The following is a 27,019-nucleotide window of genomic DNA, read 5'->3' as shown; positions in this document are numbered from 1 at the left end:
AGGCCTGGCTCAGGATAGACATGCACAGCTACACATCATCCCTATGTATGCATGCAAAAAATAAACTAGAATTTCACTGCAAGACTGTAGACTTCACGTATAAAACTGCCAAGTTACTAAGGCAGAGAAGATGCATCCTGTGTTACCACTAGAAGGACCTATTTTTTCCTGCCGTTTATATCTTTTGGGCATCCCTCTCTTTCTTTTAAATCCACGTGCTTTGCTACAGTAAAAGACTGTAGAGAGACCTGACAAAAAGGAAAATTTTGGAGAAGAGCAGCACAGCCAGCAATGCATGGTAAAGTCTAGAAATTTAGAATACTGCTTTCAGGAAAGGTTTGACAACAGACAATTTGTGTGGAGAAGATTAAAAAAAAAAAAAAAAAAAAAGCTGCATGGCTGTGGCTCTTTGCCCAGCTCTTAATACTTCAGTGTTGAACTTAGTGTTAGAAATAAGTAGCCTGCGATGAGTTGGTGAAATCAGAAACATAGGAATATTCCTAATATATACAAATAACCTAGATGCTAATGATACAGAGAGCCCCTGTTTAAAAAAAAAATAAAAATCTAGCAACACTCTGTAAGCATCTTCAAGTTGCAGAAAATGCAGAAAGTATCATGTTTTTTTGTCCATTGACAAGAACTGCCTGGTTGATATCAGTGGTACAAAATAGATGACTTCTATGAATGTCTGATCTCCAAAGCCAAAGTATACCTTACTAATGAGGACAGGAATTACGTGATTTTTGAACACAACTTGTCAGAAAGATAGAAACAAGCCTATTGAATGTGACAGTAAAGTACCTCACTTCAAACAGTATAAACAGAAAAGGAGTAGCACAGAAATAAACCAAGTTCAATGCAGAAATGAATGAACAGAAGTAGGCAGAAAAAGGCAAATGAGAAGGAAGTTCTTGGGAGAAGAAAATAAAGTGTATTGAATAATGCTCCAAGTACAGAGCCACCTGCATTGATTGTTGTGGGCAGTGTTACCGAAAAGTCTGTTATCTTACGCAAGCTTAAAGATGTATATTAATGTTGGTACAATACAGTGCTCTCACACAAAAATAATAAACAGTTGTAAACCTCAGTCTAACTCCAGCACTCCACAGCTGGATGGAAACAGAAAACTACATGCCATGTAGATGGTGAGTTATCATTTGCATTGCACTCACTATGAAAGGAAAGAATGTAAAAATGTAACCAAGCGCTGCAAATACTAAAATACCTGTATTGGATAGTCCTCAATTTGCTATGCCAACATAAACATGGGGAAAGCACCAAGAGAAGCTTTACAAGATGAAAGTGCAATTAATAATTGACTAGGTCACTGCTTGCAGTCAGTACAAATAAATTCAGAGATGTAGGAACACTCGGGAAGGGACAGACAAGTGATTTATGGAGTAGAGACGCAAGGAACTCCAGAAATCCAGTCTGAACAGACATTGTGGTATCCCTACAGCAAAAAAAAACTGAAAGTTATCAAAATGTTTTTGAAGGTCTGCAATTTCTTCCAGGCACTCTGCACCTGGAGAAAGATTAAAGAATTTGGCTGCTTTAGCACTTGCCCCACAGAGTAATTACTGCATGAGGAGGAAGAAATAATGTGAAAATATGAAATATAATGTGAAAATGTGAGATATAGAGAATCAGAAGAGAATGTACTCTTGCCAGTTGAGAAGTCCACACGGGATCAATGTATGGTCACTGTGGGAAAAGTCAGTCAAACTATGATGTGCAATGCCTTAGAGCTCACTACAAAGCATGTGCAATTGAGGAAGCTATTTCTCAGTGGCAAAAATGAAAAGCAGCTGTCTTTGGCATTGAATATTGAGGATACCAGCAAGAGGATGAGGAGAACACGTACCTTACTGCATTCTGGGCATCAGCAAGTAAATAGAGGTGGCTGAGATCAAAGCTGAAGACTGTTTGTGCTGCCTATGAGATACAGTAGTGTACGGGGTCTGTTACTGGTGGTACTCTTGTAAAATCATACAGGGACAGAAGAATGGAATTTGTCTCAAATCAGCACCTCAAGCTCATCAGTCTATTGGAAAGAGTCAGAGAAAAGTAACTCCTTAGCAGAATCAAAAGACAAAACAGTGGCTGAGTGTGTGGGATGTCATTTCCACGTTGCAATGTCCTGAGCCCAGCAGCTTGGGTTCTGCAAATTGCTAATTACTTCTCTGAGCAATTTAAACTCATTCTAGCTCTTGGGTTTTCCTTGATGGGATTTATTCCCAGCCTCTTTGCAGTTGCTTGCAAATTGGGATACAAATGTGTGGCATGGGGTATTCAGTCACAACACACCTTACTTGTGCCACGCATAGATAGTGGCACAGCTATCACTTGTGTAAATGTACTGAAGACCCAGCTCTTCTCTTTTGAAATTATATCAGTCACAATGCTACTGAGATGCTTTTGATGTCCTTTAAAAAAGGGCAGCTTGTGGCTTTTATGTCATGTCAGTCTGATTAACAGAGATAAGAATCAACCACATTGAAAAGGGATATTTGGTAATAATTATATTTTGTCAGAAATATAAACTGTGGTGCTCAGGATGCTCCTGCCACTGTGGGTACTGCAGCACAGGCCTCTCTGCTCCTATCTCGGTGAACCTAGCTGCAGATCTGGCTGTCTGCCCAGCTGCAGAACAAGAGTTGAAGTCCTCTGACTGAAAAATGACTATCGGCTACAAGAGAATGTGTCATGGAAACTTCTGATAGTAACCCTAGTAGTCTTCTGTGCGGCATTTCAAATGAAATGTACAGTGCTAAAAGATTGTTGTGTACATGACTGACACCTTGAGTAAAAAGGAGCTTGCAGTAAGAAATTGTGCAACTGCACAAGAACATGGGAACCTCAGGATGATAGAATAAGCCCAGCCATATACAACTACTGTGTGGGCAGGAGCTGGACAGACCTGGGAACTAAATGGCTCCGTGCTGATGGATGTGTGAGGAGGGATGGACGCAGGGGAGGAGTTGTGTTTATCTCTCAGAGTTATTGAAATGAGCAAGAAGTCTGAGATAATGTCATCTGAAAGTAGATGGAGCAGCTTGCTGAGAGCAAAGTATTTTAAATAGTTATAGTGAAGCAACGGATTAAAATGCTAACGAGATCATATTCTTGTCATAATAACCCGAGTTAGCCAATACCTGATGAGCAGCTGTAAAACATGACGAAATGAAGACAAGAGGAGATGATTACGAAATATGCAGTGTTTATAAAAGGCCTTAGACCTTTTCACCTGAAGCCAAACTAATTACCTCATGGTTGTAAATGATTGTTTGGATTCTGGGAATTCAGTTGGATTGTTAGATGTTGTTACTGAAATTGCATGGACAGAGCAACGATGCTCAGAGGTAACGTCGTGTCTACAGATCCATTTCTCTGGGCTGTGTATGAGTGGGTTCCTTATGAAAATCACTTAGACTTTCATTCTTAAAAGATCCACTTTTTAAGGCTTAAGTGAATTCTTTATTTCTTGGTGCATGGTATGTACTGATTTCCAAAAGATGAAGTGCAGACCAGAAACTGTTCCATGTCATTTTGCTCAAATTTACTCAAAAGATGAGGTAAAGGAGTCTTGGAAAGTGTGACATGAATCCACTAGTGAAAGAGGGACGGGCCTTTCAGAGAAAGTTCTGTGTTTCCTTTATTTAGTGCGCAAACTAAAATCATGGAAGATTCCCCCTTCATTATTCAGACTGGAATGTGTGGTATTTATGTTTGTAGGCATAATCATTCCTTTTGATTAGATAGATCTATTTACATGAATGGATAGTTTCAGAATGCAGATTTCATTTTATATTACTTTGCTCTCCTAGAAAAATGAGTTTTCCTTCACTTGCTCACATAATGGCTAGCACTCACAAATCTTTTCTACAAGCTGAAGTGAGAAGCACTTGAGGCTTAGTTGGCCCCCACTGATTTGTTGCTTCTTTCATTAATCTATTGTGACCTTTTTTCTCCTTTTCTTGTTTTGTTCTTGCTCCTTTTCCCTTTTTTTTCTTCTCTCTTGTGACTGGAGAACTCCTAATCTATTGTCTGTGATTTATTAAAGGCTATTTGCTGAAGCGTTGCTGTAAAATTACACGAGCATAGAAGAAAGGTACTATCACCACAGTGACAAGTGGTGAGGTACCGATGAGCTCCAATAGTAGCTTGGGTTTAGAACAGTATCAGCAAGTCCTGACAACTTTCTCACACTCCTTCTCTCTGAGGCACTGAATAAGTTACTTCTCTGCCTCATTTCTCCATCTGCAAAACTCTAAGAACAACGTGATGATGATAATATGTTTCCACCAAAGGGGTTGAGGGAATTAATTAGCTAATATCTTTATAATGCTTTGAAGATGAGAAGTATAGTATTGATATAGCCCTCCTGAGAGTCTAGGACTAAACATTCATATTAATGACTATTATTTAGGAAGTTCAGCACAACATGCAACAGAAATTGTGTTTATAGTGGTGCAGTTAATTCAGTTAATATTCATGGCTTTGTTCTCTGCTCATGCTCATAAACTTGCAGCAAGAATGTAAAGATGGGAGAGAGAATAAGGGAATATTGTAGAACAGGCTAGAATGCTTGTTGTGGACTAATACAGCAAGTCATTTTGCCACTATAAAACCATCTTCAGACAGCTGCAAGGATTCTCATGTACTGGAGCTGGAACAGGAGAAAAGGAATAGATCTTGGTAGATCTGCTGCTATAATAATAATCTGTTCTCCCTTCCAGGTAAAGCCACGGGGCTAGACCTTGCTTGTTGTGGTGTTTAGTCACCTTTGCACTTTATCTTACCAGCAAATCTCAGGCTGGGAATCAAATTGCAGCCCTCCTCAGCAGGGAGGAGGGCTGTGTGATCCACCTTCTATTGTTGAGGAGTCATCGCTAAACCAAACGCAGGAGGAAAATTGCCTGTCCTGGGGTGAAAAGCAAAGAGGCAGTGCTACCCTTCCATCCTGGGAACACCAAGACAACGAGGCAAGAGAATCACAATTTCTAGCGTTGGGAACCAAACCTGCCTTCTTTTTTGCTTTCACAGCAAAATTTCTTTGCTGGTCTGATGTATGGTTTGAAACCATTATGACTCTGTGCTTTCCTTTGAGTTAATATTTAATTCCTTCTTAAACATTAACCATGGCTAGAGCTACTTTTGTAAAAGAGCACTGCTGTGCTAACAACGCTAATCATTTCCTTTTAAAAAGCTTTGGGAACAATGTGGAGCACTGTATGTGTCTGAAAAGTAAACTCTCTTTTAATGACATGTTACTGTTTTGCAACACAAATTTTTTTTTGCTGTTTCTTCTGATGTTTACAAACTGTTCCTGCCCAAACTGCAATCCATGAATATTCTGTGGTGAACCCACCTCTTGAGCCTACACCTTTGTTGTGAAGCAAAGCAGTAAAGCAAAGATCAATGTCCCTTTACTCTCACCAGTTCATGTGGTATTAAGTCAAGTGCAAGTCAAATATAAATATATTTGTAGCTATAACTACCAGACAAATGGCTCTTGTCAAACATTTCTCAACCACAGACAGCAGGAAGAGAATCTTTTATGTATTTATTTATTTTTAATTGTTATCAAGTACCAAAGACTGTGCAGTCAGCTGAATGTTAACCCTACTGTGGGTATGGTACCCTAGAGATGGGAGCCTAGCTGGATTTATCTGCCACATGATAAATGGTTTTATTTAGGGCCTATGACAGAGGCTAGAAGAAGAGAAGCTGTCTCCAGACACTCATGCTCATGCAGCTCTGCAAGTGGAAGTGGAATTATGGAGGAGGTTTGGGCACTGCTGGTGAGACATGGAAACCCCACATGAGCATGCAAGGCAGCCAGCAGCACAGACCCTACTGTGGAAGTTCTGGGCAATTCTAGGACTTTTCCCTTACAAATAAATAAGTGTCTGTGTATTAACACCTTAACTCTTGCATTACTTCAGGAGTTAGTTCTGAACTTGGTGCGATGAAGGTGAAACTCACAATGTGAAGGTGTTCCATGCTGGCTGTGCTGCAGAGCAGTGAGGTGGGGGGGGGTAAGGTGATTGCCTCTGCAGTTTGGTCCTTGCTGCTGTAAAATTCACAGCCAACTAGACAGCTTTAGGGCAAAGCAGGAGAGCTGAAGATTTAATGATAGTTCTGGTATACATAGCTGTGAGCAGGAGTGAAGTGGTTTGAAGCAGCATCCTTAAGACCCAGACCTAGTTATAGTAGCAGCGTTGGGTGCTGCTGATGGGTAGAAAGTTGAAATCACTCATACTGAAGTTACTGCCTGCACTGGTAGGGCACTGTACTTCAGCCTGTGAGGGCAGAACTATGTGAGACCTCTGAGTCAGCACTTCGTGCTGTCATCTTCTGAACCTGCTGTTGCTACCAGTGCACTCAGCTGAGCACAGGTGGCAGCAGCATGGGACCAGATCAAAAGAGTCCTTGCCAGGAAGGTAAAAGAAAAAGAAGTATGGTCATATGATGTGACTTTTTCATATAAGTACTCTGTGGGAATTTTTTGTTAAAGATGGAGGAGGATATACCACAGTTGCTTGTCACTGCTGGGTCCTGATGAGTCTTTGCATTAGTGGACAAAAAAAGGGGCAACTGATGTCATCTACAAAGACTTCTGCAAGGCCTTTGACGTGGTCTTGCACTGTATCCTCATCTCTAAATTGGAGGTAGATGGATCTGAAGGCTTTAGGTGGATAAAGACTTGGTTGGATGGTCATAGCCAGAGGGTTGCTGTTAATGACTCTACGTGTAGTTGGAGGATGGTCACAAGTGTTTCTCCCCAGGGTCCATCTTGGGACTAGTGCTCTTCAACATTTTTATCAGTGATGTAGACAGCATGATGAAGTGTACCCTCAGCAAGTTTGCTGGTGACACCATGCTGAGTGGTGCATTTTTCACAATAGAAGGGAGGGACGCCATCCAGAGGAACCTGGAAAGGCTTGAAAAGTGAGTACACAAGAATCTAATGAGGTTTATCAAGGCTAAGCTCAAAGTATTGCACTTGGGTTGAGACAATCCCGGACATGAGTATAGACTGGGAGAACTCACTGGGAATAGCGCTACAGAAAAAGACTTGAGGGTCCTGGTGGATGAAAAGCTGTATGAGTCAGCAGTGTGCTTTTGCAGCCTGGAAAGCCAACTGTATCCTAGGCTGCATCAAAAGAGGGGTGGCCAGCAGGGAGAGGGAGGTGATTGTCCGTTGTTGCTGTGTCCTTGTAAGACTCGATCTGGAGCTACTGTATCTAAGCCTGGGCCTGCCAGTACAGGAAGAATGCGGAGCTGTTGGAGTGGGTCTGGAGAAGGGCTATGAAAATGATCAGAATGCTGGAGCACTGCTGTAATGAAAGATTGAGGGAATTGGACTTATTTAGCTTGGAAAAGAGGGGGCTCTGAGGAGACCTCATTGTGATTTTCTAGTGTTTGAAGGGATCTTACAGGCAGGAGGGGAATGGACTTCTTTCGTGGTCTGTTAGTGAAAGGACAAAGGGGAATGGCTTTAAACTAAGAGGGGGGATGTTTAGGTTAGCATTAGGGAGAAATTCTTAATTCAGAGGGTTGAGACGCTAGCACAGGCTGCCCAGAGAGGTAGTGAGCCTCCTATCTTTGGAGGCACTTAAGGCTGGGTTGAATGGGTTTCTGGACAGCTTGATCTAATAGTAGGTGACCCGCTGGAGCCTCTTGTGAGGTTCTATTAAAGTTATGTGTTCTAGGTTATCTGTTATGATTGTGAATCTCTTGAGTGCTGCAGTTCTAGAGGCCTCATGAATGACCCCAAGAGAAAAGACCTTCTTCCCAAGGTAGCATCTCTCAGTGTGTGGAGCTGAGGTAGGAATGGATGTTCTGGATAGTGGATGGGGAAAAAATAAGAGTTCTCTCGGGAGAGCTGTGGTTGGTATAGCATTCCTCTTCTTGCTTATGCTGTTTTGAGTACAGTTTTGAGCCCTTTGCTGATTCAATTAAACTTTCCTATATACCTTTTCTGCAGGGCAGGAATTGTCCTATTTATTTTGTGATTCTGGCAAAATCAATTTTGTTACTATTCCCCCTCACACTTGCATAGCTTACTATGCTGACCAGTCAGCAGCTCTGCAGAAAGCATCATAGCAATGCTGCCTCTCTAGTTCTGCCAGCCTGTGTGGCTGCCCAGTATAGCTTCTGGGATACTGGCCCCACTGAGCTTTTCCACGTTCTTCATCATCATCAAGCAGACCTTGGAACAGATGAGGTGTAGCAGCAGAGGACTTGTTCAGGAGTTTGTTGTGTCCTTTTTGCCAGGATAGAAGGGAATGAAAAGCTGTGTCACTATGTATTTCAAAAAAAGGAGAAGAAAAGATTGAAACTTCCTTTTTCTAAAAGCCCTGAAGCTCAGGAGCTGCTTTACTCTCTCCTCCTTCTTCCACTTTGTGAAAATTATACCAGTCCAACAAGCTCTGTTACTTACTCACCCTTTACTTCCTGGAAAACAAAGATGTAGAACTGGAATGGAGCATATGAGTTAATGAGTCTAGGCTCTCTTGCCTCAGCAAGTATGTTGCTTGGTCTCTTTATTGAACTTATCACATTTCTTCTAAAAGTTCAGTTTGGTTGTGACATCTTTTTTTCTTTTTTCTTTTATTTTTTTGTTTTTTCCTTTTTTTGGAACCTGAACCCTACATCTTGTGTTCAGTACCGTTTGTGTAACTTGTAGCCTAAGAGCCCTCTCCAGTTACGTGAAAAGTCTATCAGCCTTTGCCAGGAGCTCTTTGACCATGCCCAGCTGAACCTGGTGCCTAGGCAACTCCTTGCTCCTCGTATCTTCCACTGGGCTGGGTTGGCTCCCTGCCTGACCTGATTCCTTTATGGCTCTCTCTAGTATCTTTGCATTCATAGCTGGTCTCCTCCAAGAGGCTGCTACTTGATTCAGACGAGCCTGGTGCACAGGATAATAGGCATGTAAGAAGGGGTGGAAATGTCTTTAGGGACGAGAGTATCATGAGATAGCTTCACAAAAGGAGTGGTGTTTGCAGGACACTGAGGTTCTTGGAATGTGGGAGGTGGCTCTACCTATTAGGGTGGGATGTGTGGGGCCAAAATGAGACCACAAAATGGGAAGGGAATAGGAAACTGGAGCTCGAGTAGAACAATATAGGAGGTGTTGTTGGATGTAACACTGAGCCTTGAGAAGCAGAGGACGGGCTGTCATTTATCAGGAAATGGCAAGAAACACTGCATAAGGAGGGTGGCACAGGAAAATCAGTATGAAAGGAGCAGGGTTTTGGCAGTTTAATTGGTGTCTTCTTGCATTGAAAAATACATTGCTGCTGTACAGAAAACTGTGTTTGTGTTATGGGGCAGGTATGGGATGACTGTGCACCATGCAATGCAGAAGTGTAAACTTCACTCTCTTTGTATAAAAGCTCCAAGGATATCCCAAACACAAGACCCTGGATTTCAGATTTCTCTGTTTAGTCTGTGTGCTATAATTTAATCTAATATGACAAAATATTTGTAAGCACACATTTGTTTTGTCATGTGTATGTTTTACTTCTGATTTAAAACAGAATTAGCATTTCATATGTGATATTCTCTCTTTAAAAGAAAGGAGGGGTGGGGCTGGGTAAGACCCCTAGCCAATGCTGGCCTGGTCATTTGCAAATCTGCTCTGATCAAGTTTTATGACCTGGGATCATGCTAATCCCCAATGGTCATGTAGTTACTATAGTTTCACCGATGGAGCAAGGATTGCGTGCTGCAAGATAATGCAGCACCAGTTCATAGCTGGGGTAATTCTAGATGTGGTCACGGACCATATATAGACCCCTCTGTACCTGGATGCAGTAAGCAGCACATCTCTACCACTCATTCCTCTTGTTCTGCTCTGCTTGCATGCTACTCAGAGAGGTTTTGTTGTGCTTCTGGACTTTCAGTGACTTTGGAGTTTAAAGTTGTATGTTAGGAAAAAAAAAAAAAGAAAAGAAAATTTGTACAGATCTTGTGTCCTACTTCATAAAAAGTGGTTTTGTTGTTGTCTTGCAGATAAGTAATTCTCCTAGGATAAAGGTTACAGTAAGTTTTATGGACTCAGTGGATGAACTTTGGGTGTGGGTATCAATAGTGCTGTGCTGTTTTAAAGACTACTTTTTCTTCCTAGTTGATCTCTGCATCCCTCAGTTGTCACCATGTGTCAGATAGGAATGGAAACTGTTTTTACTTCATAAATCCCAGTGACTCTTAGGAGAGGGGGTGCTACTGTATTAATTTATTTGGGGCAAAAATCAGGCCAAGGCAAGATGAAGCATCTTGCATTCCTATCTGTATGGCTTATCTGCTAACTAAGAGATATGCTGTGAGTCTGTTTTACACTCACAAAAAGGAAAACTCCATCAAAAAGTGTGATGTTGCTTACATAAATGTTGCCATGGCTCTGCCTGTGACAGACTGGTGTTTATTACAAACCTATGCAGCTTCAAGAGTTGGGTTTACGTGACATTGATTTTTTTGATCCATTGCTGTAAATTGCATGTAAATTTAAATTCATTGATTCAAATTGTGCTGGGACGATAAGTGTTATCAATTGGTGTGCAATTTCCTCGAATGCCTTCACCCTCAGGAGAAGCTGCAGATGTTGGGTGGGATGTTGGTATGTGCACATACCATTTCCCTATACAGGGCCCTACAGAGAGGCGGGACGCAGCTGTGCCTCCCTCTGCTTTGCTTTGTGACCAGAGGATGTTGGCTCCAGAAACATCAGCCTATGTCAAGCATCTTTCATCAGCTTTGACTTTGCTAATGGCTTTAATTTGCTTTAAATAGTTCTGCCATTTCAGATTCTCAATCATTTGTCAATAGAATGGGATGTGCCTCCTTCTGAATTTGAGATGTAGAAACCTTTCTTTCACTTGCCAGACAAGCTCTACTTTGGGTTCGAAAATGCAGTTAGATATCGCCAGCAGACTGTCTCCTCTCTCTTGTGCATTGTATCCCTTCTCAACCTGGAGGCAAAAGCCAAAATGTCACAAAGTAGGCAGCTTCTTCTTTCTAAAACACCTGTGCGTCAATTCCCAGTGGGCATGAAGATGAAGATAACCTGGAGTGCTTGCAGGGACAGGCTCCATTCATCACCTAGCAGTTTCTTGCTAATCTGTTTTAACCTTCCCTGACACTTTTCATCAGTCTTACCATTTTTGAGTCTTGTCAGCCAGGAGGGCTGGGTTGCCCACCAGATGTGGCAGGAAACTGGAGTCCAAGAACATCTGTCCTGAATCTTAAACTGGCACTCATTGAAGGTGTTTGTGAGCTTCTATTTTAGTGAATAACCGCAGCTCTTCTTTCTGTTGCTTTGAAAGCAGCTACTGACACTGCGTGTTGGACATCTGACAGTTCTTGGGCTGATATCTCTGTATGTTGCCACTCCTGATGATGTGGTGTTACCTATCAGTAACAATTACACAACCTAAATGTGAATTAGAGATAACTGCTGAATTCTTTTGAATATCTTGGGGAAAAGCTCTATAATTGTCTAAGATGCAACAGATGTATGTCGTCTGTCTAAAACAAGAAAGGACTTGATACAGAAATCTCTCCAATCTGAATACAGCACTTTCTTTACTACAGGTAAATGAAAATGACATACTGACTGATGGAGAAGAAACAACTGCAAGTTGGAGTGTTTACTCAGTGTGTGCCCATGTATAGCCTTAAAAGCAGAAGCCTATTTATAGAGGATTAATATCGTAATCCTTGTTCTTTTGTTTTAGTGTCTTGAAGCTGAACTGTCTTCTGGAGAGAATGAAAGGAATGGAGTGGAAGTGTGGAAAGAGTGGAAAAGGCTGGATTGCTCAATCATGAAGCAGCACCAGGCTGATATAGAATGCCACTGCCTATTGTATCTCCAGACAGCATCAGGCTGAGGGTGTGAGGTGAGCTACACTTTGCTTTATTTCATGAGGCTTTAAGGATTCTGGTTTTATAACTGTGTTCTATCCAGGGAAAAATTCTCTCAGGTTGCTCATAGTTCTCATACTTATTTTCCCTATGAACTCATGTTGTCAAACCCACCCAAATAATTAAATAGAAAAAAGACTTTTTTCCACTGCTGTTTTTTCCCTTATATTTGAAGCTTGTGGAGGTGCTCATGCTTTTCGATTATTTGCCTTAACCCGCAAAGACTAGAGATGCATTTGTTTGGAAACAGCCCCCCATCCACTCCCCCATTCCCTAGATGAGAGCTGAGTGGCTCACCTCATCCTCTGGATGGAAGGTTTTAAGGAACTCTTGGCATGAAGTGCAAAGTACTAAAGCAGGATAACCAAACTGCAATTTATGTTCAAGAACACATCTTCTTTTGTGTGATGGCCTGGACAAGTAATAATGCCAATGTCTTGTGAAAACTGCAAACTGTTTTAAAAGAATTCTTACATTAAATTAAGTAGAAACAGGAATGTTTTTCAAACTTTTTTTTTTTTTTTAAATCTCACTTTGCATTATTACTGTCTCTGAATAGCTATTGTGTGCAAAAGCTGAACTAAAAGCTTTGTGGTTTGTTCCAGTGTTTCACTTAACTCTTTATTAAGTAGTCACTGGGTTTTTTTAGGTCCTCCTGTAATTTGATGTCCTTCACTAATGCTCTGAGAAAGCCATGTATAAACAGAGCAAGTGCACTTTATGCCTATTCATTGTTTATTGCTGAAGAGGCCTAATTTTTTCCTGGCGTTTATTTTTGAAGAGTTACTGTGCTCAACAGAGTAATTGGGCATAAAAGAAAAAAAAAAAAAAGAGCAAGTAAAGTAGAAAATTAGGACATCGTTTCTCCAACTCTTCTACCTTAGGCATAAGCCCAAAGATACGTTCACGTTTAAACTTTTCTTAACAGTTTATACATTTGTGAATGTGTTTAGTAAATCAGTTATTCAAATGAAAAGTCAAATGGCAGTGGTTTGGAGCTCTGCATTCCCCCAGATTTTTCAGTTTCATTGTTCTATTTCATTTTCTTCAATGCCAGTGTCTTTGGAATGCATTGCATTGTGACCTTAGATATTTTATGAAAAAAGCCATATATGAGCATGTAATTCCAAAATAAAATCCACTTATTTTCCACAGAAGGAAGGAGGTGAGCTAGAGAAGGGAAATTATAAAAGTGAATTACTTATTTAAGGCTGTCTATTCTGTTATTTTATTATTTCAGAAAGGAACATAGTAAGATTATGCCAAAGCCACTCCTGTTTATACAGAAAAAATATTGTGTTTTGTGGCTTATTTTTTTGTAAAGATTGAAGGTTTATCCACAAAATAGTAAGTATATATTGTTACCCACTACTGTATGTTGCACAATAATTTGATTTTTCTATGATTTAAGTTGTTTGAGGATTGAAAGACTTAGCATATATACTGCCTGGAAACAAAATAAAATATTTTAAACCCCCAAATGGTTGCTGTAGCTAGTATAGTCTTTTTCTGTGCATGGGAGCTTGGCTGCTGGTGTAGGTCTGCTAACATGACCCTATGTAGGTTGTGATTTCCTAGATCAGTACAACTTACATCAGAGTAGCTTACTCAGTTGACAAGTGTGGTTCATTTCTAATTGGTGATAGTGATTTTGCCCTGGAAAATGCTCTCATTTCTCAGTAGTGGATTCTACTAAAAGGAAGAGAAGGAGACACATATTTAGACTGGCTAATGTATCTCTTCAGACTAAACATAGACTTACAGAAAATAGTGAATCTGACAGAAGTTCATAAATAGCCCATCTAACCTCCTACCACCTGCCCTAAGTTAGAGAGGGTAAGTTGTCTTGGGGGAGGGCAATGGGGAAGCATGGAATATGGGAAGAGGCAAGAGAATTGTGCCTGAATATAAGTAACTTTCTGACACTACATACATTTACCTTATAAAAAAAAAAAAAAAAAGTCGCACGTCAGCATCTAACAAGATATCCATCAAAGTGAGATATAAGAAATAAAAGAAGAATGTAGTAAAAGGTAATCACAATTTACAAAGAATCTACTGTGTGGGAGGGTGAAGGAAGAAAAAACTCTGGAGATGAGTATTGTGATTCATTTTACAATAATTAATGTGAAAGAATCTTAATCAGTTATAAAACATAACAAAATTCATTAAATAACAATTGACGTGAATTAACTGTACTTACTTGCACTCTTTATCTATTTTACTCCTGAGGGTTTTTTATGAGCATTATCTACAAGATACAGGGATCTTTTGCTAATTAATTAATCAGTTGTGGTTCTGTTCTGTACTGCTGTGCAGCAAACTGTAACTGTTAGACTCTGGCCAAGCCGTGCCCTGGCATTATCACTTATTTTTTTTCATTGGTCTGCTATGGAAATCTTCCCTTATAATATGAGTCCTGATCTGCTGTTAAGATTGTTCTGAGTACTCACTTTTGTTTGCTGAGAGCATACTGTCAGGAAGCAGAACAAAAAATATTCAGCCGTGCTCATCACAGTAGATTGAGAGCAAATTGCTTAATAGTAAAGTTTTCCAAAAAAGAATAGCACATACTTGCAGGACAGCAGCTTACTGCTTTTTGCCAGCAACATTTCACTAATCTTCACGGATGAAGTGTGGCATTGCATACCAAAGAGGATGGTGAGACTTGAGGCAAATTGGAGAATGGTTAAAGGCTCTTGACTATGTCACCCTTTTCTGGAGCTCAGAAATTATGCTACTCACCAATTGCAATCAGAGGAGGGTGACCCAAAGGGAGTGTAAGATGCAGTGCATGCAGCCACATCAGCCTGCACGTTTAGCAACCATGTATAAAAGGAAGTAAGTCCAGAATGCAGCACAATGGAAGTAGTAAACACCAGTGGTAAAGTAAGACCTTTGCTTTAGAATGGTGGGATGAAATCTTACTCTGTTGGATCCGGAATATCACCTATTAGTTGCAGAGATTATCTGCTTCTGGAGAATCAGGTACCTAAGCAGGAAAGGAGGAGAAATTGAGAGTGGTAGGTAGTGTCTTGTGGTCAATTCCCCATCTTCAAATTGTCAAGGTGCTCCTTCCATTTCATCGCAAATGTCTCTACTCTGTGCAGTCTGAGGATGTGTAGCCTGCTGATTTCCTGTAATGCCATCAATCATGGTAGGTTTTCTTGAAAACAATTGTGCTTTCATGTTTTAAGTCACCAGTTGTTGTTAAGGTATGCGAAAGATAAGGGAACGTTGTAGGGAGTTGGGCAAGACCATGAGGAAAGAGGGGAACTTCCCTTTGAAACTACACTGCTGTGAAGGGCTCTGAAGCACAGCAGGCACGTTGCAGGGCTAGGTCATAAGTTTTTTCTCAACTGTTCTATAGTTAGATCAACTGTTACCATGTGAGAAAGTTCAAATCTCAGCACTCTCTTAGTCCTAAATGCATGCTTCTCCCTTCATTCTGCATGGCTTTCATAGGAGAAGGTCAAAGTGCAGGTACGAGTGTGGTGTGTGCTGTGCTTGGCATTGCCACATGAGCCAGGCATCTGCAGTCTGTTTGTCCTGCACCACAGTTCAAGTCTGTAATGCTTTCTGCATCCCCCTTTGCACTTGGATTTATTTTTTTTCTGTAAAGCTATCTAAGGAGCTCCTGTGAGATCAGGTTCAGTGTGGATTGTGGATTTTGCTCTCCTCCACTCCTATTGCTGGCTGCTCCAGAGGTTCTGATCAAATTCCAAGTTTGCTGTAGCTAAGACTCTTTATCAAGGGAAAGCATGCTGTATGCAAAGTGCGTTGAAGTGCCCTCTTATGAAATGAGGTTTGACTTTGTGATATCAAAAAGAGCATTAAACCAGAATTTAATCCATCCTGGGAAATCATATTTCACAATCTAATGCCTGAAGCCCTTTTCTTTTTGATATGAGGATCAGAATTTTGATCTCTCTCGTGGTTTGCCTACATATTTTCTGTTAAATGACAGCAAGTTAATAAGTACAAAATAGTGGGTGGTTAACTACCATTTAGCAGGCCAACACTTTGCCTAAATGAGAAAGCTCTTTGTATAAGATAAGGAGTAAATTGGAAACAGTGAAATTAAATAGTGTAGCCACATCTTGTAGACACTCCTGTTTTGGTATTAAATGAGCTAGGGTTATTTCAGCTTACAACTTACAAAGACTTTTAAACTCAGCAATGAGTCTTATCCTGGAACGAAGGTCTGTCCACATGAGTCAATTGCATGAATGCATCTCTTGTTGCTCAGCCATCTTGAGAAGATTGTTCAAAGCCTCTGAGGCAAGGAGAGCTACTGGAACAATTGCCAAGTGACTTAGTGAAAAGAAAAAAGCCCACATACGCTACATGTGAAGTGTCTCCTTCGATAACGTGTGATAGTGTGGAACAATGGAGTGGGCAAGTTCGATAAGAATTTCCAGTAGCTTTGTGCTGAGGGAAAGGAGCTATGATAGCTGTGCAGAGAGCAGTTTGTTGTAGACTGATGAAATGACAGCTTTTGTGACACGATGAGAGGGGAGCTGATACCTGAATCAGTAATGGGCTGCCAAAGCCAGGGTGGAATTATCATGCTGGAACACTGTTACGAAAGCTGTTGTAAGCATCATGTGCTTCTCTTGGGTGTAATGGTAAAGATGGTAGTAAGGCGGTGTCAGTCAGAGGTGATGTTAGGATAAATGCTAGTATGGATGTGCCTAAGAACCTTCTGAAATGCCAGTAAAATTACTCCTGTAGAAGTGTGAAGAAGCTTATAGTTACCCTTTTAAGGAGAGTGTGGTATCTCCTGCGGTTAGACTGTTTTGTCTCTACATCACCTTGTATTCATTGTGGGGGGTTGCTACACCCAGGTGCAAGATCTTGCATTTGGATTTGTTGGGCCACTTCTGCACCTAAGTTTGTCTAGGTCCCTCTGAATGTTATCCTGTCCCTCTGGTGTGTCGACTGCACCCTGCAGCTTTGTGTCATCAGCAAACTTGCTGAAGGGTGCACTCAGCCCCTCTGCTGATGTCACTGATGAAGATATTAAAGAGCACTGGTCCCAGCACTAAACCCTATGGGACACCACTTGTTACTGATCTCCATCCTGGCATTGAACCATTGACTGCCAGCCACTCTATGGACTTGATCCTGCAGCCGGTTGTTTGTCCTTTGAACAGTCCACTCATAAAATCCCTATTCTTCCAATTTGGAAAGAAGGGTGATGTGGGGTACCTTGTCAGAGGTCTTACTGGAGTCCAGATAGATGACATCAGTGGCTCTTCCGCTGTCCTTTGATTCAGTGGCACCATCATAAAAGGCTGGTAGATTGGTCAAGCAGGATTTGTCCTCATGAAGCCATACTGGTTCATGAACCTGGGTATATCTTGAGTTCAGGCAGTTAACAATACCAATAAATCCCAAATATTGATAGTACCAATCAGCAGAATAAAGTGTCTTGGCAAACTGTTCTTCTTTCTAGATCAGCCTGTTCTCTAGAGGTCTCTGTCAGATGTTTCTCCAAAGTGTTGCCACAAATCCTTCTCCCTCTGTTGCAAATTGATTACCATGCTTTTCTGGTCAACTCTTATACATGCAAGGCTCCAGCAGACAGCTTACAGTCTCTGGCTTTACCATTTTCTTCCTTCATCTGACGCATAAGTTTGCTTATAAATCCCATGGAAAACTGCTCAGGCTGCCTGACTTGGTTCCTATTTGCAACTTCTTCATGGAATGTCTTGCTGGTTGTTTATATTGTCTGAGTTTCCTATTTCATTAAAAGTTATGCCACTCTCTCTGTCTGTATTGCATTGTAATTGCCTGCTTCAGTGGGCATAACAACTGTGCTCTAGCATAGCCTAACTGCTTAAGGTGAACATGGAAATGCTTAAGGCCTTGTACTAGGCAGAAGAATGTAGTGTCTTTTATCAGGATTGGGGCAATCATATGGGAGCTGATCTTTTACTGAGAAAAGGGGATTATATTGTAACAGCTTACAATTTTAAATGTTGCCAGAGTATTATAGGCTTCCTCAGCACTTGCTAAGCAGATGAGTTCACTGGTAAGGAAAAAGAAGGTGCATTTAGGAAGTTTCCAGATTGTTCTGCACTGCATTGTGAGATGGAATGAAAAGGTCCCATACAGCTCCATACCTGCTCCTGGGAGAAATTTCACTAGCTCAGTGGGACTCTGCCTAGAAAGTGACACCTGGGTATGTTGTTGCGTATGTGTAGATTAATTACAGACGGATTAATAATGGAGTGCCGCAAGGATGAATGCCTGCACTGTAGTGCTATGTCTTGACTGACTCTGCAACTTACATCAGCAGACTGAAGAAAAAAAAGTTACATTATAAAAAGAAAACTAAAACATTTTCCTTTTTTTTTTTTTTCTTTTCAAACTGACCCAAGAAGGTCTAAATTAAATTAAGTTGGCAGGTTCAAGTGTGACTCAACTCATTGTTTTCATTCTCTCCTTTTGGCAGCCTTTGCTAATTCCAGATGTTAGTTCTCTAACCACATGGAAAAAATTCTTACTGAAAAGGAGGGGTGGGGAAGAGGGTGAGAGAGAGGGAGAAACTGTTTTCCTGCATTTGGTACATTTTTAAAGCAATGATGATATTGCGTAGACAGTGCTAATGTGCAGCAGGCACTAAAACTAGCTGGAGGCATGCCCAGGAGGAGACAGCCCCAAGATAAAAGCCTCTGTGTTATAGGGGAGGAATAAGAAGAAAGCCAAAAGCAGCTATTTCAACAAAATGGTGTTCTGTCATTCTAGGACTCAATTGTTGGGAATTGTAAGGGCAGGACAAATGGGGAATTTAGCCTGACCCACTGTATTGGGGAAGCTTGGAGAGCTATAGTATCATGTCAAGGAGGGAATGACTGTTTTTCTTGCACTGTGATCACAGAGGAATATATGTTTAACTCATAAATAATACCTTACTTTGAATGGAAAAAGGATTTGTATTATCTTAGACAGTGTGCTCTTAGAGCACTTGAATCCACTTATTTTGCTTGGCTTACTTAGCACTGCGCAGCTTAGGGACGAATGGAGCACTTCCTAATTTAATATAGCATGTAAACTCTTGTGTATTGCTGAAATGTTATGTTGCAAGGTGGTTGCAGACTCCCCTTTTGTACTCCTGAGGTATCCTTCAGGATTTGACAACTCTAGGGGTCTGAACCAAACCACGCTTGTGCTGCAGGGGCTAAAGAGCAATCCTTTCTACAGTTCATAGCACAAGGTGAAAATAAGAAGTTATGCACTGAAGCACATAGGAATTGTGCCTCCTGGCAATGCACAGTAATATTTGGCAGAGGAAAGAGGAGTTCCTAAGCTCACTTCCCACCGAAGGAAAGCATCTGTTGCTCCCAAGCTCTGGAGCAAAGCTACACCTTGTGCCACCATCAGTGCTTGACCTTCTGTCTGAGCAGGACACCTGAGAGCATAAGCATGTGAACTTAGGACCCTCCACAAATAAATATTGTATAGAAGATCACCCATTGACCTGTTGAGAGCTATCGTACAGGGTACCATAATCTTATTAATAGAAGCTGGTTTAGTGAATACACATTTAGTAACAGGCTCAGAACAAAACATGCAGGAGGAAAGAGCAATGTGGTTTTGAGAACTGTTTTCTTTCTTAAATAAAACTTTTACATAAAGGACCTTCTTATAAGACCAAGTTTTGGAGTTTCTTATTCTTAGGGGAGAAAAATCCCTTTCTCTATAAAAAGAAAGGCTAGCCTGCATCTAATTGATTAGCTCGCTATGGTTTACTTTTTTTTGCTGATGCTGTTTTTTTTTTTCCCCCCCACAATGCACAAGATGCAGTAAAATAATATGGTGCTAGCAAAAAAAAAAAAAAAAAAAAGAGGGGTTTTCTGTCTGTAGGTGGTTCTGTACTGAAAGTCCAGAGAGAAAAAAGAAATGCTCTGTTATATCTTTTGTTGGTAAAAGTAAGAACTGTTACTGGAAAATACTGTTTTGAGATTAGCTGGTGGTAAGCCATGACTAATGCTCATTGTGTCACTGTGTGCTTGCTTTTGGGTTACTAGGTCTCCCTCCAGCCCCCTCACTTGTTTCACGTAGCTGACGGAGCCTGCCGAAAATTGTACCATAAGGTCTTCAGTACAGGGACTGCTTTTTCAAGATTGTCTGCGTGTTGCTTAGTGCAACAGGAGTTCTGGCTCAAGACTGAAGGCTTTGGGCATTAACATAGCAAAAATAGTAAATTCAGTGTCGGTTCTTGGTTGCACTGACCTTTGCAGACTCTGGGTCACTTCAGTTTTGGGACTCTGGGGACACAGAGCCAATGTTGGGTTTCATTCAGGGAATAGAAGCCAAGTCTCCAGCCATGTTCATTGTGAAGTTTTCAAAATGGAAAACAATTGTTGATTCAAGTCCAAGATATTTTCTGGCTCTGGTAATCTTGTGTTCAGCATGATCACAATTAAATACATTCAATATTGGGTTTAGGGGCTTAGAGGGTTGTATTGTGTTAGAAGCAAGAGAAAACAATACATTTGTTACTGATTTTTGTTTTATTTACTTAGTAGAGCATTTACTTACTTGGGGTTCTCTGGTTTTGTGGGTAACCCCAAGGATCTTATTGCAAAGCTAGCAATAATTGCTTTACTTTTCAGTAAAAATAAAAATGTTAAAGGCCACACAGCTTTTATATCCACATATTTCAGATGGAACATGCCCTACTAGGCTCCTTCTGGCACATTAACAAAAAACTCTGTCCCACTTCCCCAGATGATCAGCGATTAGATACTGTGCTGGGAAATGATGTGATGATACAATAGCTAACGGCTAAGGAGTGCTTGTTCTAGCGTTGACTTTTGGTGAACTATTCTGCACCAGATTCAGGCAGGACTACTGCAGACAACAGTAGCTACAAAGTTATAACAGCATATATTTTTTCCAGAGCATATGAAAGCTTGCCAGAAGGGTTCACCCAAAGCTAGACAAAACATTCTTGGCAATGTTGCCTCTGGTTTGGGTTGCTTCCTTCTGTGTAATGTAGGAAGAGAATATAAGAGCTACGCTGCCTGAAAGGAAGATATAAAGAATCAAGTGTCCCAAAGGAGAAAATTGATTTTGTTCTGTTTCAAGCGCACTTTTGAAAAAAGTATTTGTTTACCTTGGTGACGTCACTTAAAAGAAACCATTAAATAATTCAGATTTTCAAGCTCCACTTGCAAGAGGCAAGGTAAGGAGTATACTTTTGAGGTCAAATGAGTCTACTGAAATATTGGACCAGCCAGCCTGGCAAAAGCTGACAATATTATTGCTAACGGTATTTAAATGCAATTCTGTAATGTGATTCATCTAGGTCTCTGTACGTGGTCTGTAGGTAGCTGTTTCCTTCAGCAGCAATCCAGAAGATTCAGGAGGTTCATAGTACAGTGATATAAAAAGAATGCAATGTCACCCATGTGATATGTGAAAATAAAAGTAAATAGGGAATGTGCTATCTTTAGACAGTGTTTAGACTTGTAATTTAAAAAAATACTGATTTACAATCATGAAGTTGCCTCATAACTGCTGCCTAAAATTTTATTTGAAAAGGAGAAGCTAAGCATGCTTGGTCGCTCATCCATGAGGACAGTTGTCCTAATTTATAGATGAAGAGGTAGGAAGATCAATAGTGTCAAGCACAGAAGAAATATTACATTGGGTTGAGTGGAACCTGAAGGTCCCCGAGGTTTGTGATGAGTACATTCAGTCAGTGGAACAGGACTTTATTTCATTCTTTCATGTGGCTCTTCTTATTTCTTACATATATGGAAAGTCAAAGTGAAATGTCAAAGTGGAAGGAACATAAGGCATTCTGTTTTGTTTTTAACATGAACTTAATAAACACATATGCACAACAGCTGTAATTTCACCTGTAGCTGTTGATCAAAAAATATGTGTTAGATAATTTTGAAATGTTTTCTGCTATGCTTAGCAGGGTTTTTTGATTTGGTGGAGTGCTTTGCTGTCTTGACTGTGCAAGGTGAACTGGATGGGTCAAAGAGGCCCGGATGCTTCAATTAGGCCTCCAAGCTTGCTAATACTGGAAACATTTTCCTTTTAAGTACGGTGTAATATTACTTTGATTCTTCCCACCAACATTGTTTTCTGTCCCTGAGTCATTGTATTTGTGTCATGATTGAAGTAATATCTGTAGATTAGATTGTACCTGCAAGAATTTTAGAGGTTATGACCTGTTTGTGTATCTGTCATTCACTCTTGTTCATACAGGCAACCAAACACCTTCACAGAATCAAAGCATATTTGAAGTTGGAAGGGACCTCTGGAGGTCATCTGATCCAACTCCCTGCTCAAATAGGGACAAGATCCTTCTCTTTGGTCATTAATCTTTCTCTTGGTTTGCAAGGCCAACAAGTGGACCTCTGAAGCAAACACATGTGTTAGTGTGTGTAATGTAAGTGTGCCCTGAGAAAGTAATCACTGAGAAAGTAAGTGCCAAGTATGTTTTTGCAGGAGAAGATAGAATGTGGTCAGTATGTATACAAATGTTACAGGGAGAAGACTGGCCCTTTGAAAACCTCTTAAAGGTATAGTTTCAACTGATTATTGAGTTACGCAGAAAATGGTGTTATCAAATACTGAGGAGTAGACAGACCAGATGGAGATTTCAAACATGCTTTACTTTCTGCATTCAAGGGGTCCTGCCAGAAGTAAGATTATCTGAAAGTAGTGTGACTATTTCTGGCAATAGTTAGTTTTGAAATACTTGACATTTTCAGCAGTTTTCAGTTGACTCAGACAGAGAAGTCTTTAGTTATGAAAGTATTTAACAACAGTAAGGGAAGCTCCAAGCAGCAGTGAATAACAGTTCATCTAACAATGAACATAAAGCAGCATGTTTTTCAATAGAGGAGGGAAAAAAGAACAATGGGAAGTGATGATGACTGCTGTAAGACTGAAGCGTGACTTTTTTCGCCCTGAATAGTAGAGGAGTCTTATCTGAGACAAGTTTATGACTTGAGAGAATGAGAGAGATGCAGTATACGAAAATGGAAGATGCAGAATAATTCTCAGTGGTTAGACTCTGTGGGGCCAACACAGATGACAAGCGGGGTGGAACATGGAGACTTACAAGCTCTATTGCATTCAGTATCCACCATTTTTGCTGCTCTTTTTTGGCAGTCCTTTATAGAGGTTGACAGTTGAGGTTGTCACAGCTGTACCTGCCTTAGCAGACACAGGTGTGATACGAAGAAGAGCAGAAAGCTGAGCTTCAAATGGAAATCTGTACCTAATTGAGGGAGAGTACAATAATATAAATACAAGAACAGTTCCTGTAATTCTGCCACTGTCAGTGGTTAGGAACAAGCTAAAAGAGCAGGCATACTTAGAGTGATTATTTTTTTTTTGTTTTTTGTTTGCTCAGTTGTTAGTTGTTTCTTGCAATCCTGAGCCAAAGGTAGTTTGTAGCCCATGGTGGATCACTCTTACATGGTTTTGTGCAATTGCTTTTGAACCGGTTTAGTCCTGATTTCTGCAGTATCGTGTGGCAATGTGTTCCACAGCTGTTTAATAACTAGTGCAAGAAATGGATATTTTGTCCTTATACTGGACTAACATTCTGACAGGTACATTTAATGTGCCTTTATATTTGCATCACTTGCATCTGCAGTAAAAAACAGTTTGCTTTCAGATAAATACCCTGATATGGGTTTGCTATATGGCCTCCCATAGAAATTCTAGAAAGTGATTTCCATCAGTTGTCTTGGTTAGCGCTGTGGGATGTGGCATAGCAAGGAGGATGGGACTTACCACTGCTGACATCTGCAGGTCCTTATGAGAGAGTATTTAGTTACTGTGCACTTCAGCACTGTCTTTAAAGTAGGCTGACTGGTTAGGCATTATTAGGTGTAGCTGGTGAAGGGCACTGTTGACTTCTAGGAGGCTATGAGAAGACTCCATTGTTGTGCTATGCAGTCAGGGGCCATGAACACAAAAACAGCATCTCTTAGACATCTGGGATCTGCATCATTAACAACCAGCACAGTTTATCTTAAATCTGCAACTGTGGCTCATCTGAGTATTTGTAAGAGGAAACAACTCAACATGACTAAGAACTTTCAAGATCAGACCCATAATACTGGTGCTGCTAGATTTAATCTGTGTTTGACTTTCATTTCTAGAGAACTACACTGGCATAACTACTTTGGTGATTTCTGCCAGCCTAATACTGTTGCTTTTTATGACGGACAATGTAGGTCTTCCTGTTTACTTTCCCAAATAAGATGTCAGTCAAGTATCCTTTTAGGAAATACTGTAGGTCACTTCTGTAGCATGCCTCACTGCATGGAAACATTTATTGCCAGGATGAATGATATTCTTAGATATTCATGGGAAATAAACAGCAATAATCCTGACAGGAGGTGTTGGCAGAATGAAGTGTGAACAGGAAGTGATTAAAGATAAAAGACTATCTCAGGAGTTACCTTTAGCTCGCTGTGTGATTGTAGGTGTGGTTAAAAACAGGTCACAACAGAGTGTAATGCCTGCCAACAACAAAGCTGACTGGGGATCCAAAGTTCACTCATCACTCAAGCTAGATTGATATTACATAACCAGACTGATCACACTGAATAAAATTATTGGTGCTTAACATATGCTTTTGAGCTTTAGCTGTGTTTCAATGTAGGCAGAAACATATGCCATGTCTCATAAGCAAAGCTGTAATGACTACTAGATAAAGTTTCTAAAACATTTAGCGTTAAAACATTTACCTTCATTTTCATTGCAATTATGCACTGAATGAGGCAGGAGTCCAGGCTAAAACAGCGTATAATCACGTAATAGGGACTACCTCATAATGACAAGGAAGGCAAATGATGGTTGCACCATCTACGTTCATTAGTGTATTTCCCAACCTCTTAGTTTTGTGTTGGTTTGGTGTTTTTTTTTTGTTTTTTTTTTTTTTTTGTTTTTGTTTTTTTTTGTTTAAAAACCAAACTTAGTCCCGGTGGCTATCTTTTGTTATGGCTTTAGTGTTTGCAGCTAATACTTTAATTACTTTCTAATACAGAAAACCATGTATATTAGATTATCAAAGCATTGTTGACTGGTATCAATCTTGTGTCTGTCTTAATTTGTGAGAATTTCTCATTTATGAATAACAGGATGTGTGTGACAAATGTGGGCTATTTATTTTGTGCATGTTATCTTGCTTGTCTGTGCATACAAAGCCTGAATCCATGCACTTTGGGAAAAGAGAGAGAAAAGATGAAATCATGAGGAATACTCATGTTTCAGTAGATCTCTCTGAAGTTTCCCTTCTGATTTACAGCCTGGCATTGATAACTCCTCCATAATAATTTTGCAGCTCACCTGCCTTGGCCACCAGCACCCTGTCCTGTCTCCAAACACTCTAATTCAAAGTAAAAGGGAGATATTTTCCCATGGGGAACAGGATGTACAGGACTTGCATGGGATATGCTCTACCCACATATAAGTAGCCTTTATCTGAGACTTGTCATTTACATTTCAAATGATCAAGAGATGAGTGGACTACTCAGTGTAATTACAGCATGCATATGTAGCAGGATAGTTTGCAGATCCGAATGTGAGCACTCCTTAAACTGGAGGTTGTGGTGAGAAGGGGAGATGGAGAGAGGTGATCTTAACGTTCTGTACTCACATCCGTCCATGCCGAGGGCTCTCTGATTCCTTCTCTCAGATGGAGAGTGATTACCTCTCTTCCTTATTCCTACCCTTTTCTATCCCCGTTGTGATTCCTTTGTGTTGGTGTTTGGCTTTGTTGCCAGGTCTCAGCTTGCTCAGTCTTTTCATTTGCTTGCCTAGGTTTAATCTTCTTTGAAAGGTCAGCATTGTACTAAAGAAGGATGAGCCCTTGTCAAGCACTGGTGTTTGAGGCATTCTGCATATGGGAAGTTCACCATGTGGTGCTCCTCATTAACTACAGCAGCCAAGCTCACTAGGAGCAGAATCATTACTTATGCAAGTCTTGTGTAAGATGCTCAGCAGAACAATTTAGACACGATCACTGAGCTAAGAGGGTGTTTCCAGGATGTACCTACATAACCACTTGTTCTTAAAATAATAGCTGAACAAATCAGCAGTAGGCAAGAAAAAGGAGCAGACTAGTTAGCTAAGCAAATTTTTTTGTTGATGAATCCCTCTAAGGCACTGCCCTGTTCGTGATGAAAGAAGCCCCATCTCCCTTCTTTCTTACTGCTGCAAAGAAATTTGCTTAGACACCAGAAACGTTGCTGCGTTACCTCACCTGGAGAGGGAGTAATTGTTTGGGACACATATGATTTGCTGTTCAAATTCCAACTCCTCCCTGGGTAGGTCTGTTTACTCTAAACTGTTGGCTGGGTTTGGGTCTAAGGGCAGTAGCACACACAAATGGCAAACAGGTTTTACTTGACAGAGGGCTTCACAGTGGGGAGGTTGGAGGCAAGGTGCAAAGCCCCAGCAAATGAAAGACATAAAAAATGAAGGAGCGTTGCTATGTTTAGAAGTTTTTAAGTATCCAGCTTGCTGTTTCTTTTACTCACAGCTTTGAGGAAAGTCTGCTTAAGAGGAAAAGAATTGCTAGATTGCTTCTGGTAGATGTGTATCTTTGCCCAGGTTTTCTCATTCAGTACTTCCCCATGTTGCTTCCCTCATGTATTACACAAGGCTAAGTGACTTTATCCTTGGAGCTGTCAACTCTGGATAGGATAGGAAACATCAGAGCAATAACTGAACTGTTCTTCAATAGTTCTAGATTTAAATACTAGCTCTGAGTCATCCTTGTGAGTTTGTTTTTTTTTTGATTGTAGATGCACATGTATCTTTGAAAACATAGAACAGAGTTACCACATGAGTTGTCAATTGTTCATTAACTTAATATTTTATTTTCTTGCACCATTCAAAAGAATTTTTCTACACTAGTTTTAACATTAGGGCAGGAAAGCGCTCACAGATGTAACCCAAATATCTGAATGTGAATTGCTTAAGAAGGCATCTTTTACCAGTAGACAGATGGAAGTGTTTCTGATGTGAAGGGAGGGGAAAGAGTTTGCAGAAAGGATGAGCTCTTACTTGCATCTTCGGAGTTTGTCAGGGC

At 40.5% G+C, this 27,019-nt stretch overlaps 1 long non-coding RNA gene across 2 annotated transcripts in view; it reads left to right on the top strand.

The window, feature by feature from the left end:
- The first annotated feature begins 3,745 nt into the window (after positions 1 to 3,745).
- The window catches only part of LOC104909589 (uncharacterized), a 299,514-nt gene continuing 276,240 nt past the window's right edge, over positions 3,746 to 27,019 (top strand). Inside the window, exons 1-2 of one of the 2 annotated variants that reach the window (XR_014881979.1) lie at positions 3,746 to 4,988; positions 11,748 to 11,909. This is a non-coding gene — a long non-coding RNA (uncharacterized LOC104909589). The remainder of the gene's footprint in view (positions 4,989 to 11,747; positions 11,910 to 27,019) is intronic. The other variant, XR_014881976.1, reaches the window with a different exon arrangement.

Source organism: Meleagris gallopavo, chromosome 2 (genome assembly GCF_905368555.1).
Source record: "Meleagris gallopavo chromosome 2, MGAL_WU_HG_1.1, whole genome shotgun sequence".
Classification (NCBI taxonomy): domain Eukaryota; kingdom Metazoa; phylum Chordata; class Aves; order Galliformes; family Phasianidae; genus Meleagris; species Meleagris gallopavo.
Note: the sequence above shows the minus strand (reverse complement) of the source record. Positions and strands in the feature narration are given on the sequence as shown.